The sequence below is a fragment of the Taudactylus pleione genome, unplaced genomic scaffold (assembly GCF_031769625.1).
Source record: "Taudactylus pleione unplaced genomic scaffold, aTauple2 ptg000113l, whole genome shotgun sequence".
Classification (NCBI taxonomy): Eukaryota; Metazoa; Chordata; class Amphibia; order Anura; family Myobatrachidae; genus Taudactylus; species Taudactylus pleione.
In genome coordinates, this window is record NW_028284515.1 from 3,471,682 (window position 1) to 3,487,137 (window position 15,456).

Below are 15,456 nucleotides of genomic sequence, written 5' to 3' on the forward strand. Positions count from 1 at the left end.
CTAATGGTACTGCAGGCTGCATTAAAGTTTATTTGTGTTTGAAGAACAAGTGTATTGTTTCCTGCCTCCTTATTTTCCTGACCTTGTGCTTGCCGCTGTCAGATGTTATCCCTAGCAGAATACATGTATCCTCTTTGTTATATATCCTGGCTCTCTTGCTTTAGCGTTCTATACTGTGGCCACTTTGTTAAATGAACAGACTTAATGGGGAACGCATGCAGTAGATAAGGAAATTCGCTGCTGACTATTTTCACTTTTGACCTCTGCGGATTTTAGCTATAACACTGAGGTTGTTATCACCTGGAGAATTATACTGTGCTGAAAAGATATATCTGTTCAGGCTGACTCCTCACTGGTGCTGCAAATCTTGCTATTATGAACTTAATTAATATAACAGTCTATGAATATATAGTGCTGTTTTAACAGTCTCAGTGAACTAGTTCTCTAAAGGGTGTGCTGTGGTGCGTCCCAAATGCTGACTACGGTTTGTCCATGATCTTGGTAACAGAGAGGTGTGTATGTCCAGTCAGGGGTGGTGATATTACTCACTGCTCCGCCTCCAAGGCCGGCTCAGCCACAAGCGATGGCTCTGATCCCCTCCCCGGGGTTGCTCCTTAGGCTCCTGGCTGTCAGTCAACAAGAAGGGGGAGGAAGCAGGGCGGCTCCACTGTAGATGCTGCTTCCTCCTCTCCAGGTCACGGGGGCAGCCTTCTGTGTGCTCCAGCGATCTCACGGCAGCAGCAGCTGCTCACAATGCCCGCCGGTAAGACCCAGTCTCTTCGCTTATGACAAAACTTCCCCCGTCCTGTCACCTCAGGCTCTACAACCCAGCGGCCCCCACGGGTGTTCCCTTTTATACTAGTGGTCGCGTGCGGGCTCCTTCCCGCTCAAAGCACATGCCACTCTGCCCCTCTCTACTGTAGGTCACTATGGGGACAGTTCCCCCTACGCAGTGGCTGCAGTGTCCTGTCCCTTGCATGTGCCCCTGTAGTTTCTAAGTCCAGCGAGGGCAGCCTGCTGCAATGTCCTGTCCCTGAGAGGGAGAAGGGGGATGACATATGAATCCAGCGGAGCAAAGCAGCATACATATTTATATATAGATGGAGGGGCTGTATGATTGGGAAAATATCCCCTAACAGCCAAGCCTTATATACTGGGGTATCAAAAATTGATGCTACTAGTACTAACATTCCACTTTGAGATTCAACTTATAGAAAAAATTCAATGGGTTGTAAGTAGGGGTGTGCACCAGCCACTTTTCGTGTTTTGTGTTTTGGATCTGGATCTTTCTTCGTGTTTTGACCTCAAATTACCCCAAAACCAACTGTTTTCGTTAGTTTAGGTACCACAAATTTAATTACAATATTTTTTTATTTGAAAAATAATTGTTTTTTTATAATTTATAAAACATTTTCAAGATGCCTTCAAAGTACCCCAAAATCCTCCTTTTTCCTACCTATTTTTGCATTTTTTAGTTTAATTAGTTTGAGATTAAACGAAAAAAGTTAGTTTTTTTTATAATTTTCTTGCATTTAAAACCCCCCCACAAATCAGCCATTTAACATGATTTAGAAATGTACAGGACCTTCCTAATGCCCACTAACAGCCTTCTATACGACCCTGCTAACAAAATTATCCTTTATTTGGGGGTCCAGGATGGTCTCCCCACATTTTCATGCATTTCTTTCAAATATGATTTGGCAGTCAATTCGCACCCCTCCCGGCAAGGGGTTAAATGACAGGCGTCGAAATCCCGACACCTGTCATGTTACCTACGCCGGGAACCCGACACCCGGCTTACCAAACGAAGGTGAGCCGGGCGCTGGGCACGGACAGTCGCGGGGAGGAGGGTTAGGTTTAGGGTCCCGGGGGGGGGACTTAGGGTTAGGCACCCCCCCGGGAGTTTAGGGTTAGGCTAGGGGAGGGGAAGGTTAGGCACCCCCGGGGGGAAGTTAGGGTTAGGAACTCCCCCAGGGGACTTAGGTTTAGGCGGTGAGGAAGAAGGGGTTAGGGTTAGGCACTTGGGGGGAAGGTTTGGGTTAGGCACCCCTAAGGGAGGGTTAGGGTTAGGGGGTAGAATTAGGTTAGAGAATACTTACCTTGGACTATCGGGATTTCCACTGCTGCCGGGATGCCGCTGTCGGGATTAGAACCGCCGGTTAATCATTCTGAACCCCCCTCTGCAGTGAGTAGTGCGAATAGTCATTTTTAAATGGATTGTAGAATTCTTAAGAGCGCGCTTTGATGTGAAGTCTGCGAGTTTCAAAAAACAAACTCGCTACTCGCCATTCGCACCAAATTGGATTGACTCCTATAAGTACTATTTTCATGTTGTTTAGAACTATGGGCCTGATTCAGACTTGGGAATAGAGGGCCTGATTCAGAGCCGCTCGCTATTTGCGGTCGTTCGTTCTAAAACAAGGGGTGGCTATTCAAATTAACCGTTCGCTAATTGTGGTCTGTTCACGCCTCTAAGTCTGAACGAGCGAGCAAAACTTGCGGTTGTAATTTTGAAAAATACGACCCCTGGCCGCTCGCATCCTACGTCATGTCCGCTATTTATTAGATTAATCGAGCACATCGAACAGCGTATGAACTGCTCGCTATTCTTGTGACTGGTTTTTTCAACCGCTATTTTGCGGGGTAAAAAAAAAACAAGTGACGTGGTCAATGACGCTGCTGTATTAATTATGCACTCCCTTAAAACGCCCGTTTTGACCTTTAAGCACGCCTGCGTTCGAATTCCACACCCCCGTTTTCAAGCACCTTCCCCTGTTACCACCCACATACGCCTCCTTCTGTCACTCAAAATACCAGGCATTCGCTATATAGCGAACAAACGATTTTCGGCTGCACTGACTGGTTTGCGCATGCGTATTAAAATCCGTACGCATGCGCAGATGTGCGCACACCGGTCAGAACGAACGAGCGGCCGCTTACGAGCGGCTCTGAATCAGGCCCAGAGTGAGATATATCTCTCAACTGTGAACCTGAACCATATTGCAATGCAAGGGGTGTAAATACATACTTTTTTTTACATGTGGGGTAAATACTGGCTGCATTTGCATGTAGCCCACAAATACTGCACAGATTTATTATTACTCTACAAATTAGATGTCAGTTTGGACACACTCCTCCCAAATCTAAATCTCTCTGCACATTATAAATCTGCCCCACCTGCAGTGCAGCATGGTTTCACCAAGATGATCAGTTGAGATATTACCAAGTCTGAATCAGGCCCTGTGTGTGTTTTTTATGATACTTTGTTGCAATTTACTGGTTACTATTGCAATACATAATAACAATTGCTTATATGTGTATGTTCATAACCGCAGATATATCCAATTTTATTCATGATATGCTGGTTTGTCATGAACTTTTTAGGATATATCAGTGCAGTCTTCCTCTTTGTAGTTTTTGTGAGGTTGGCAACACCTCATTTTTCTTGACTGCAGTAGATATATACTGGTACCAGATAGGGGTTGGCTTGGAAAACTCTTTATCAGTTGTAGTAAGGCTAGTAAGATATAACAGTTCCCTTTCTTATAATTCTCATTAAATGGACACTCAGATACATTTGGGTGATATACTCATATGGTTTTATTTCACAGGATCCATATGGTAAAAATGGGTTGAGTGACTCAACTTACAATAATATTAAACTTCAGGCAATACTGCAAATTTTCAGTAAGAACTAATAGGGGAAAATGTACTACACCTTGGAGAGAGATAAAGTGGAGAGATATAAAGTACCAACCGATCAGCTCCTAACTTCCATGTTACAGGCTGTTTGAAAAATGACATTTAGGAGCTGATTGGTTGGCACTTTATCTCTCTCCAAGACTTAGTACATCTCCCCCATAGTCTTAAATCACAGATTACCTTAAAGCTCTTTATCATGAATCATTATCATCACTCACAGACAATAATGGGACATTTGACCTCAGTCCACGTATTTATCTTCTCTGGCTATTGCTTTAGCATATTATATTTTGCACTATTATTAATACATACCACAGTTACTTAATAACGTCTCTCCCCATATTATTACCTAATTTAATAACAAATTCCACTACTACATTTATTTTACTATACCTTTAAAGTTCATTTCTGCCACCCCTCCTTCTGTTAATCATTCCACATACACTCAACTTATATAGCAACAGTTGTTTCCTCATGCTAATAGGGTCACCTTGGTTCCATCAGACGTCTGGTATCCTCAAGTTCAGAAGCAAAGTTCATACTTATTGATGAGGGGGTTTTCCTTTTTTTTTTCTGCTTCTTCTGCTTTGTTTTGTATATAGCTGAAGCAAATATTCTATTTTTATCACTAACTAACATCAGGTTATAAGTTTTATATATATATATATATATATATATATATATATATAATATATATAAAAATAAACGACAGGCTCAATCCACGGCACTCAACCATCTGGGGTGCCCTTGGTATGTGACCACACCATCTACATAAAAAATATCATACAAACTCGGCACTCACATGCGAGTGCCGAGTTTGTATGATATTTTTTATATATATATATATGAATAGCGCAAAGTGTTAACCAGAATTGTATACCTTTTAAATCGTTTGGATCATTTGGATAATAACATTGAACACAAGATGTGATAAAGTGTTTTTATATTCATGAAATATATCCTCATAAAACAGTATTAATTGTTAACAATACTAGTCAATATACAATCAGCGATGAGAGAGAGAGGTAGAGGAGAAAGAAATAGAGGAGAGGGAAGAAATGTAAAATGGCTGGTAAGAAAGCTTATTCAAGATGGCTGCTAAGAGAGCACATCCAAGATGGCTGCTGAGAAGGCATGGTGAGAGTCTGTGGGGGTTGGCATGTCCTATTGTCCGAAACGCATGCTCCCTAGACAAAGACTCCATTTTGAAAACTCAAATTGAAGACTCCCATAATGCCATGTTCAGTAATACCAATATAATGCATCCAGTAAATCACATATCTATCCACACATCTCCTCAATACTATGTCATAAATATGCAAACTGGATACTGTCTGCAGATTGTTATACTATTTTCACACACCACAACTGTGTGATATCTTCGGACCAAACATTACATTATATGGTATTCCAGTATCTAATATAGCCATCTTATTCAATGAGGGGGAAAAGTAGGGGAGTATCACGTGTAATGCCATTGTCTGACCCACATGCTGGCAGCCATATTGACTGCAGACTCCTTTACACATGGTTATTATTACTTATAAAAAACCTATTTGTACTATACAAACTATGATAGTACATAACTTCACAATATTATCATAGTATGGCTAGTAATCCACAACTAGAGATGAGCGGGTTCAGATCTAAGAGATCCGAACCCACCTGAACTAAGGAGATCTGAGTCGGATCCAAGCGGGCTCGGATTTTTCCCGCCGACTCGGATCTCCAAATCGAGGCAAAACTATAGAGACGAAATCTCGCGGCTCATGAGCTTTCGTCTCTTCTATATATAAGGGACGTGGCGGGCGCCATTTCACTCTGGCTGTGGAGACTGAACAGGGAGGGTGGGTAGTATAGGGCTGGGGAGAGGTGCTGGTGCTGCTGATCCATTCTGGGCTGGTGTTGTGTAACTTGTGTTGTGCTGTCTGCTGTGTCCATCTGGGCTGTTGCTGCTGATCCATCAGGGCTGGTGCTGTGTTGTCTGCTGCATCCATCTGGGCTGTTGCTGATCCATCTGGGCTGGTTCTGATCCATCTGGGCTGGTGCTGTATGCTGCATCCATCTGGGCCCAAGTTCTGGACCCAAATAAAGTTTTTTTTTGTTTGTGTAATATATATTTGTCTGTGTGCATATTAGGCTTAAAATACAGCAAGTCGGCAATGCAAGTTAGTGCTGCCCGACTCCAGTCCAAAGTTCTGGAGCTGAAAAAATAAAAAAAAGTATTTTTTTTCTAATAACTGTCTGTGCGTGTTAAGCTTAGCTGCACAAGATCTATCTAGTCGGCAATGCAAGCTAGTGCTGCCCGACTCCAGTCATGATCAATGTGTGCTCTGGGCCCAAGTTCTGGAGCATACAATAAAATTTAAATCAATTGTCTTTTTTTCTAATAATGGTCTGTGTGTCTGTGCATGTTAGGCTTAGCCGCACATGATCTAGCAAGTCAGCAACGCAAGCTAGTGCTGCCCGACCCCAGTCATGATCAATCTGTGCTCTGGGCCCAAGTTCTGGAGCATACATTTTTTTTAAATCAATTGTCTTCTTTTCTAATAATTGTCTGTGTGTCTGTGCGTGTTAGGCCTAGCCACACAAGATCTAGTAAGTCGGCAACGCAAGCTGCCCAACTCCAGTCATAATCAATCTGTGCTCTGGGCCCAAGTTCTGGAGCATAAAATTTTTTAAATCAATTGTCTTTTTTTTAATCTTTAACTGTGTGTGTGCGTGTATCCAGCCAGCAACGCAACTTGCAACCTAGTGCTGCCCGACTCCAGTCGTGATTAATCTGTGCTCTGGGCCCAAGTTCTGAAGCTGAAAAAAAAAATTTGTCTTTTTTTGTCAATTATTTTTTTTGGTAGCTTGTCAGTCACACCTGGCTATCACTGTCATCGGCGTAGGTGCACAGGGGTGATGTGCTCCTGTCTGTCGAGGGGCTGTTGCCCAAAATAATACATAAACAATTTTTTTTTGTGTGCGTGTCAGCCACACCTGGCTGTCACTGTCATCGGCGTAGGTGTGCAGGGGTGCTGTGCTCCTGTCTGTCGAGGGGCTGCTGCCCAAAATAATAAATAAACAATTTTTATTGTGTGTGTGTCAGCCACACCTGTCATTGGCATAGCTGCACAGGGGTGCTGTGCTGCTGTCTTTCAAGGGGCTGCATGACTATTGCAATGAAAACTTTTTTTGAAGTTATTGGGTTACAAAAAGTTTTTTATTTAAATCTTAAACATATCAGAAATGTTATCGTAACAGCTTATAAAGTTATATGCTCTAAAAAACTAAAGCCTATATTTATTTACAAACCTATATAGAGTAGACATCCTAAATTCTAAAACTGTTCTATTCAAAAACATAAACAAAAGTCAGGAGAGGCCTTAGAGAACATGAAAAAAGATGCTCTAGGTGCTGAACTTCAAGGGATTTCTCCATCATGTTCTGCAGTGTGGAAAGGTTTCATTCACATGTTTTCTATAAAGCAGTTCAAAGTTACAGCCTTCAAAGTGTCTGGCTATAACACCCACCTTTCCAGGAATTACCAAAGATTATTACAAGCAAAGGATTCATCTGTCCGGAATCTGTCTGGGAATTAATGGATCGTATTTGGCCTGAATGCATTAAGACATCCAGTGATTCTGGCACTGTGTTCTGTAGCCAACTTTATTCCTACCTGAATCGTAAACTGAAATATGGAATAGTAAGCACAGACAACATGGAGGCCTTTGTTATTCCGCTGCCTGCATGCCAACCAATACCTCCCAGACTGCACCCACTGGGGGGACCTGGTCTTGATAATGACCATCCCCATCTGTTGCTAGGCCTTCTTCTTCCAAACCATTCATCCTGGACTTCCTTTCCAAAAAAGGGTGAGCAGGGTACAGAAAGAGGAGCTAGATGTCCCCCATGACATTTTCTTTCTTCTATAATAGATGATGTGGACAGATAAGAGCTTCATATGTTGGAACAGAGGCTCCCACCTATTTGGCTTCCCTCCAGAGAACAGAGCTCTGTTCCTCAGGAAGTGTCTATGCCTGAGCTGATAGGTAGGTAGTCTCTGTCTGTTGGTAAACACCATTCAGGATATGGCAACCCAAAATAACAACAGCTATAATAATGTGTCCACTGATGATAACCATCCTGATCCTTTAACAGCAACATACCCCATATGGCCACCTCAAAACATGACACCCAGTTTGCAACCTCCTCTTCCTTATGACACTAATCCAGTTGCCATAGTTAATCAATCAGCCATGTGTGGTCCACCCAATTTTTGGCCTTCTACATTCTAACATTCACATATCTAAGAAGTGGACAGTGGGAACAATGGCAATTTGAAGGCCACTAACTAACTGTCTCTGTACAGGTTGGGAAATTCCGTTACAGAACAGAAGGTTTGCAAAGGATTATTGTTCATTTATTTTTGGAAAGCACGCTTCCTGGTCCCCTTCTGGGATGAAAACAATCAACTCCCAGCAAGCAGGCATGGTGCTCAAGAAAGAATTCCCAAGAAAGACACAATGTAATACTTAAACCTTAAGTCTGAAATGTTGCATTTGCTGCTCTGTTCTGCTTGTTCACAATATCTCATATGGTTAAGTGGACAGTGGGAATAACGGCAGTTTGAAGGCCACTAACTAACTGTTTTTTTTATGTCCCTGTACAGGTTGGGAAATGCCTTTATAGAAGATTTGCAAAGCATTATTTAAGTCAATTGTTTATTTATTTTTGGAAAGCACACTTCCTGGTCCCCTTCTGGGATAAAAAAATCAACTCCCAGCAGCAGCAGCAATGCTCAAGGATTCTTCTGTGGCCAGGACTGATGTAAATGTACTGTATCACATTTTTTTGTAAATGCCTTCTCCCTTCCCCTTCTCCCTCAAATTTTCTTTGGAATTAAAAAACAAAATTAAATTTACTACCAATCAACCTTTCCTGTCTCTGCCCTACCTTCAACTACATACATACTCCAACTCCCTCAGGCCTCTCTTGAATAATAAAAGTGTTTCCTGATGTGCCATGTTTGAAGTTGAACTGCCATGTGTTTGTGCCACCCACTGCTGCAGCTTAGCTTAGTCAGCCAGCTATCTTGGTGCAAATTTTGGGCCTAAACTAGATGAACAAATCAATATTGTGAGCTGAGAAGTGGTCAAAATTGACTGGAAATGAGTGGAAATAAATGTTATTGAGGTTATTAATACTACAGGAACAAATAAGGCTCATTTTATGTAATTTTAGCTGCTTTTTTGATTTTTTAAGAAAAAAAATCCAGATTCAAAACCAAAACACGAAAACAAAGCACGGAGATGAGGGTTTGGCAAAATCAATCCAGATCCACAACCAGGGGAGATCCAGATCCAAAACCAAAACCAAAACATGGGGGTCAGTGGCCCTCCCTATCCACAACTCTTATGAAACTACAATTACTAGCTGATTTCAACCCGAAATATACACATTCCATAGACTACAATATTTCAACCAGATTCCATTATATAGTATTTCAGAAAGTATAATCTACTAAACAGTGTATATTACTTATAGGCTTATTACAATATAATTGACCACTACCGAATTACAAATTCCTTCATCACCTGAAAGCTACACCATGTTACGAACCTGTAGCTTCCAGTAAACATATGGGAATAGAAAAAGACTACACCATATCATCCACTGTATGCATTGCTAACACCAATCAATTACAAATACCATAGTTCTATTTTGCCCATTAAACAATAATACAACAAGTATAAACAGACTATTGTACACTACAGCATATTGCATGTTACAGACCCACCCATATAGCTAACTACAGTAGCAAATCACTTCATTAACTATCACCATGTTACTCACTACAGGAGACATTATTTTCCAATACCATTATGCCAATTCCATATATTTTAACCAAAGCTGTGTCCTTTATCCATTAAATATTTCTATCTAGTCAGATACTTAGCGTAGTTTGAGAAGATCTCTCCAGGCCTCCTGGGGACTGAAGCTGCATCTTGGCAGCCTTCTGGGGGGAAGTCTGCTCTGCAAGTGTTCCTGCTCCAAGTGTGTGTCTCTGTAGAGCAGGGGTCAGGGAACTTTTTTACCTTTTACCCCAAAATATATTTAGATACGTCGACGTTTCCCCCTTGATTTGAAAGGAAGGAAATCATATAGTTGTGCCACCATATAATGCCCCTGTAGTAGTGCCCCCATAGTTATGCCCCTGTTGTAGTGCCCCCATATAATGCCCCTGTAGTGCCCCTTGTACAAAAAAACCCACTTACCTTAATCCCCGCTCCTGCATCAGCCGCCATCCTGTTTGCCAGGCTGCTCCTCGGAACTATGGGAGAGATGTCTCTCCCATAGTGCGCATGGAGAGAGCTGGAAGCTGGAGTTCAAAAGAGAACTCCAGCCTCCAGCTAACGCGGTGTTGCAGGGAAGGAGCCGGGTGAACACTGGTAATAACATCTCAGCGGGCGTCCGGCTTAGAGCCTCTCTGCGGAACAACCGGGCATGCATATGAATCATTCTATATTATAGAATGATTCATATGCATGCCCAGCTGTCCATCCATTACCCCCAGGAATTTCATTTTTACCCCATGTGGGGTAATTTACCCCTGTTCCCTGACCACTGCTGTAGAGTGTCTGTCCCCCCCCCCCTCACCTGCAAGGTGTCGTGCACATTCAAGGGCATCCCAAACCTTATTGTGTTATGTAGAGCCTCAGGCAGGAGGTGGTCTATATGTGTGAACTGTGACTCTAGCTAGGGGTAAACAAATGATAATTAGATTGTATTGTGGGATCTGTTTCCATCTATGGATATGTTAAACCTTCTGGCCATACCAGTTCTGGGATAAGCAAATCACACCATCATGTGACCACAGTTGTATAAGGAATTATTGTTATATATTGATTTTAATATATACTACATGTTGATTTTAATATACACACTGTAACACTTATAAACAGTTATTAGACACATTAACCAGCAATAGATAGCATTCTGTTCATAGAGGAACTAACTTTAGTGGCTAGTGCCTCATTATGTAGATTCTTGAAAAACCCACAATAGGCAGTAATTAAAGGGGGTGCGGTTAAGATCCCAACAACCAGGATGCCGCCTGCCAGAACCCTGGCATCAGAATCCTGATCACCAAGACAACACCAGCACCAAAATCCCGACATGACTTGGGATGCCGATGCCGGTATCACGCAGACAGCATCCCGATCGTAAGGACACCGGGGAAAGGTTAGTTTCAGCCACGCGGGGGGAGAGTTACATTTAGGCAGCTGGGGGACTTAGGGTTGGGCTGTGAGAGGGGGAAGGTTAGGGTTAGGCTTTGGGCGGGGGGGGGGTGTTAGGTTCAGGCACCACCAGGGTGGGTTAGGGTTAGGCACTAAGGGGGGAGGGATAGACACTAAGGGGGGAGGATTAGGTTTAGGTACTTACCGGGAGGGTTAGGGTTAGGGTGCAGGGTAGGGAGGGTTAGTATAAGGGTGCAGGAAAAGAGAGTCAGGGTTATGGTGTAAATAGGACAGGGGAACATTACTTACTGTTCCCCTGTCAGGATTTGAACTGTACTGACAGCCGGTATCCCATCCATTGAGATTTTATACCCATTCCAATTAAAGATATGCTGGGAGGATGTAAGATTTCAGTTATCCTTTTAATCCTATCAGTCTGGCTGAATGATGCTTACTACTCGTTACAAGTTTATCTTCATCTGACTGAAATATAAGCTCACTTTATATATCATATTGTATGTGTACAGTGTGTGTGTGTGTGCAGTGCATGTGGTAGGGAATATTGATTATAAACTCCACTGGGGCAGGGACTAATATGAATGACTGAAATATTCTCTGTAAAGCACTGTGAATTATGTGTGTGCTATATAAATAACTGGTAATAAATAAATAACAAATAAATATCTATATGTTGAGGAAAATGTCTTGGATATTGAAAGTACTGGCTCCTATTCTCCTATATCCAATTAGGAAAATTACTGTCAGTGCAATTCTGACTGAATTCTTCTAGATAAACAGCTGCATCACCAGTATTTATTCAGTGCATAAATTATCCCTACCAAGGCAGATGGGATGTATGTTATTACAGACCTCTTAGTGCTCACATCTGTGGTATAGTTCAGCACCTTAGATAGTAGCTGTTGTTCTGTTACTGATGTCTGGCATTCGGGATTTCTTCTGTCCCTCCCCTCTGTTCAAACAGGGCCTGAAACAGCTGTTGGAACTCTACCACTCACAGTGATTACTGCTGGACATTGGCCGCCTCTGGCTAGCTCTGCCTTAAAGTCATCTGCCAGGCTTCTGGCAACCTCCACCCAATGCTCTTGTGTTTACTTAGGAGGGAGGGCAGTGATTCGGGAACCCTCCCCAGTCATAACAGATGGTTAGCTGACACGGACAGTGTTTCCACTTATTACAACTGGGAAAAACTACTCCTCTTCCTCTTGGGACAACCAGTTTGCATGCCGCAGAAAAGGGAAAAATAGACTTTGGTTGGGATTATAAAAATGGCCACTGACTCCTATCTATTGGTCAAGGTCAAGGAGTCTATCAGTCACTTTTAGTGATGAGTCAAAAGGGGGTGTGGTGGGTTTACAGATGAGTCAGCCAATCAGTGATTACTTCAGTGCATGTGAACCGCAGTGCACGATGGTCATGGTGCCAACAACACCATGCCAGGGCTATAAAAGGCAGCCCGCTTTTCCCACTGGTTCCAATAGGGAGTAGATGCTTAGACATGTGGCATATGAAGGTGGAAGAGTGGGCAGCAGCGGTCTCAGACATAGCGGAGCATGGGGAGCCCAGTGGCAGTGGTGATTAGAGGTTAGCAGTGCCAGCAGCTCTGCTCCACTGCATGGCCACGCTAAACATCATATTAATCACGGTCACATTAAAGTATTTAGAGGACTACCACTTCCAGTTGCACCAGCAGCTTCTTCAAACAACCATCTAATAATTGTGCAGCTGCAGCCAGTGATAGTCAGCAGCAGCAGCAGCAGCCTCAGCCAGCCTGGATGGTGCAGGCAGGCTAGAATGTACAGTGATTGGTGACGAGGAGGGAGATAGCAGACTGCACTCAGAGTGGACTGTTCTGAGTGGGAGTGTGACAGGCGGAAGCTGTAGCAGAACATCCAGGGGCACTAGGACCACCTACAGCACCAGCAGTACCTGACCAGTGTGACCAGATTCAGAGCCAGTGGCAGTGTTACTGTCAGTGAGTGATCCCAGCCTGCGTCACCCAAGACCACTGACCACCACCATCAGTGGCCACCAGACTACAGTGACTTCAGGGGAGGACTGAGGAGGACAGCAGTAGTGGGTTCAGCACCAGTGCAGTCAGATTCAAGGAGTGGATTGTTGAGAGCCTGGTGTTGTGAGTGCACACTACTCAATCATATATACTTCTGTACGTTACTGTCTGTCTCTCACAATCTCACTCTCACTCGCTGTCTCTGTAAACTTTGATTTCTGATTCTACTTTGTTTGTTTTTGCAGTGCTTCCTTGCAATAGCAACATAGTGGCAGCAAAGTACAATTTGCTGGGGGGGGGGGGGCAGTTGGACTCAGTTAAAGAGGATAGGATTGTAGTTTGTAAATTATTATTAACCAACTTTCTACTGTCCAACATTAAGCGACTGTTACATTTAGACTATATTTTCATTTGAGAGTGTAACGTGATGACATTGGGGCCAGTCACTGGCGGCCTTGGTGTCTGTGTATATTTACAATAGTATCCACTGTCCACCAAATCACAGTGGCATCACATACCATCAGCAGTAGCATGTCGCAGTGACAGAGAGCATCCGGCCAGCAGCCCAGCACTCATTACTAAAAAGAAAAAAGGCAGTCTCAGTTCATTATTGGTTGTTCACCCAAAAGGGACACAGACACACACTCACACACACACATCATACCACAGATAACAGTAAGTAACCACAAGACTAGACAGCCAACTATCATTCCATTGTATTAATATGAGAAATATTCAAGTATGTTCTTTTCGCTGTGTACTGTTGATTGAGGGCTACACGCATACATATTAGCATTGGCTGTATTTCTATATTGTATTGTGCCCTCCCAGTTATCTTTACACAGTTTAAAGAATAGGTTGCATAATCAGTACAGTGTAATGTCCTATACTATAATAAATCACTGACATAGACTTTGCCTGCCTAATTAATTTAACTCTAATTATTGAAATGTAATGTAAAGCATTGTTTACCCACAGACTGCAGAGGCACAGACTATTGAAGTGCATCTTTGTGTTAGCGACAGTCCAGCCATCAAGACACAGCAATTGTGACAAACTACACCATCACCTACACCATGCAAAGCCATCACATATCACACTGTGATAGGGCTCCTCTATTCATTATCACTGAATTTCTACAAAAGCTTTTCGCCTGCTTTAGTAGAAATTAAGTTTTGGGGCCATTCATCAAAAAGGTAATGCAGGAGATATCACAAATATCTCCTGGTTACCATTCTCTTCCAATGTGGCCGGCTGTCCCCATACACTAGTATCACAGATATCTCCTGGTTACCATTCTCTTCCAATGTGGCCGGCTGTCCCCATACACTAGTATCACAGATATCTCCTGCTTACCTTTCTCTTCCAATGTGGCCGGCTGTCCCCATACACTAGTATCACAGATAACTCCTGCTTACCTTTCTCTTCCAATGTGGCCGGCTGTCCCCATACACTAGTATCACAGATAACTCCTGCTTACCTTCCTCTTCCAATGTGGCCGACTGTCCCCATACACTAGTATCACAGATATCTCCTGCTTACTTTTCTCTTCCAATGTGGCCGGCTGTCCCCATACACTAGTATCACAGATATCTCCTGCTTACTTTTCTCTTCCAATGTGGCCGGCTGTCCCCATACACTAGTATCACAGATATCTCCTGCTTACCTTTCTCTCCCAGAAGGGCCCACTGTCCCCATACACTAATACCACTGATATCTCTTGCTTACCTTTCTCTTCTAAAGTGGTCGGCTGTCCCCATACACAAGTATCACAGATATCTCCTGCTTACCTTTCTCTTCCAATGTGGCCGGCTGTCCCCATACACTAGTATCACAGATATCTCCTGCTTACCTTTCTCTTCCAATGTGGCTGGCTGTCCCCATACACTAGTATCACAGATATGTCCTGCTTACCTTTCTCTCCTGGGAATGGCCCGCTGTCCCCATACACTAGTATCACAGATATCTCCTGCTTACCTTCCTCTTGCGGAATGACCCGCTGTCCCCATACACTAGTATCACAGATATCTCCTGCTTACCTTTCTCTTTCAATGTGGCCGGCTGTCCCCATACACTAGTATCACAGATATCTCCTGCTTACCTTTCTCTTCCAATGTGGCCAGCTGTACCCATACACTAGTATCACAGATATCTCCTGCTTACCGTTCTCTTCCAATGTGGCCGGCTGTTCCCATACACTAGTATCAAAGAGTCCAAAGAAGGAAAGTAATTCCTTTATGGGGCACTCATGGACTTATTACTGAAACATTTCAGCAGGCAATATGTCGACTGTTATGAGGAAATTGTTGTTAATTAAAATGTAACCTTTATTGGTATTTCAATTAAAATATTTGTCCACGAAATATAGAAAAAACAAAACAAAGTGTCATAATAATAAACAATGCGATATTAAGATTCAATTAAACAATTCTAACTACTATGAGTCTCCTGTGTTTAATGTTCTTTAATAAATTATATAATATTCATAAATCATTCAGG

General features: G+C 42.9%; 1 protein-coding gene across 1 annotated transcript in view; it reads left to right on the forward strand.

The window, feature by feature from the left end:
• The first annotated feature begins 716 nt into the window (after positions 1–716).
• Positions 717–15,456, forward strand: part of LOC148525053 (carbohydrate sulfotransferase 9-like) — a 57,167-nt gene continuing 42,427 nt past the window's right edge. Inside the window, exon 1 of the mRNA XM_088471183.1 lies at positions 717–763. The gene's annotated coding sequence lies outside the window, so the exon portion shown is untranslated. The remainder of the gene's footprint in view (positions 764–15,456) is intronic.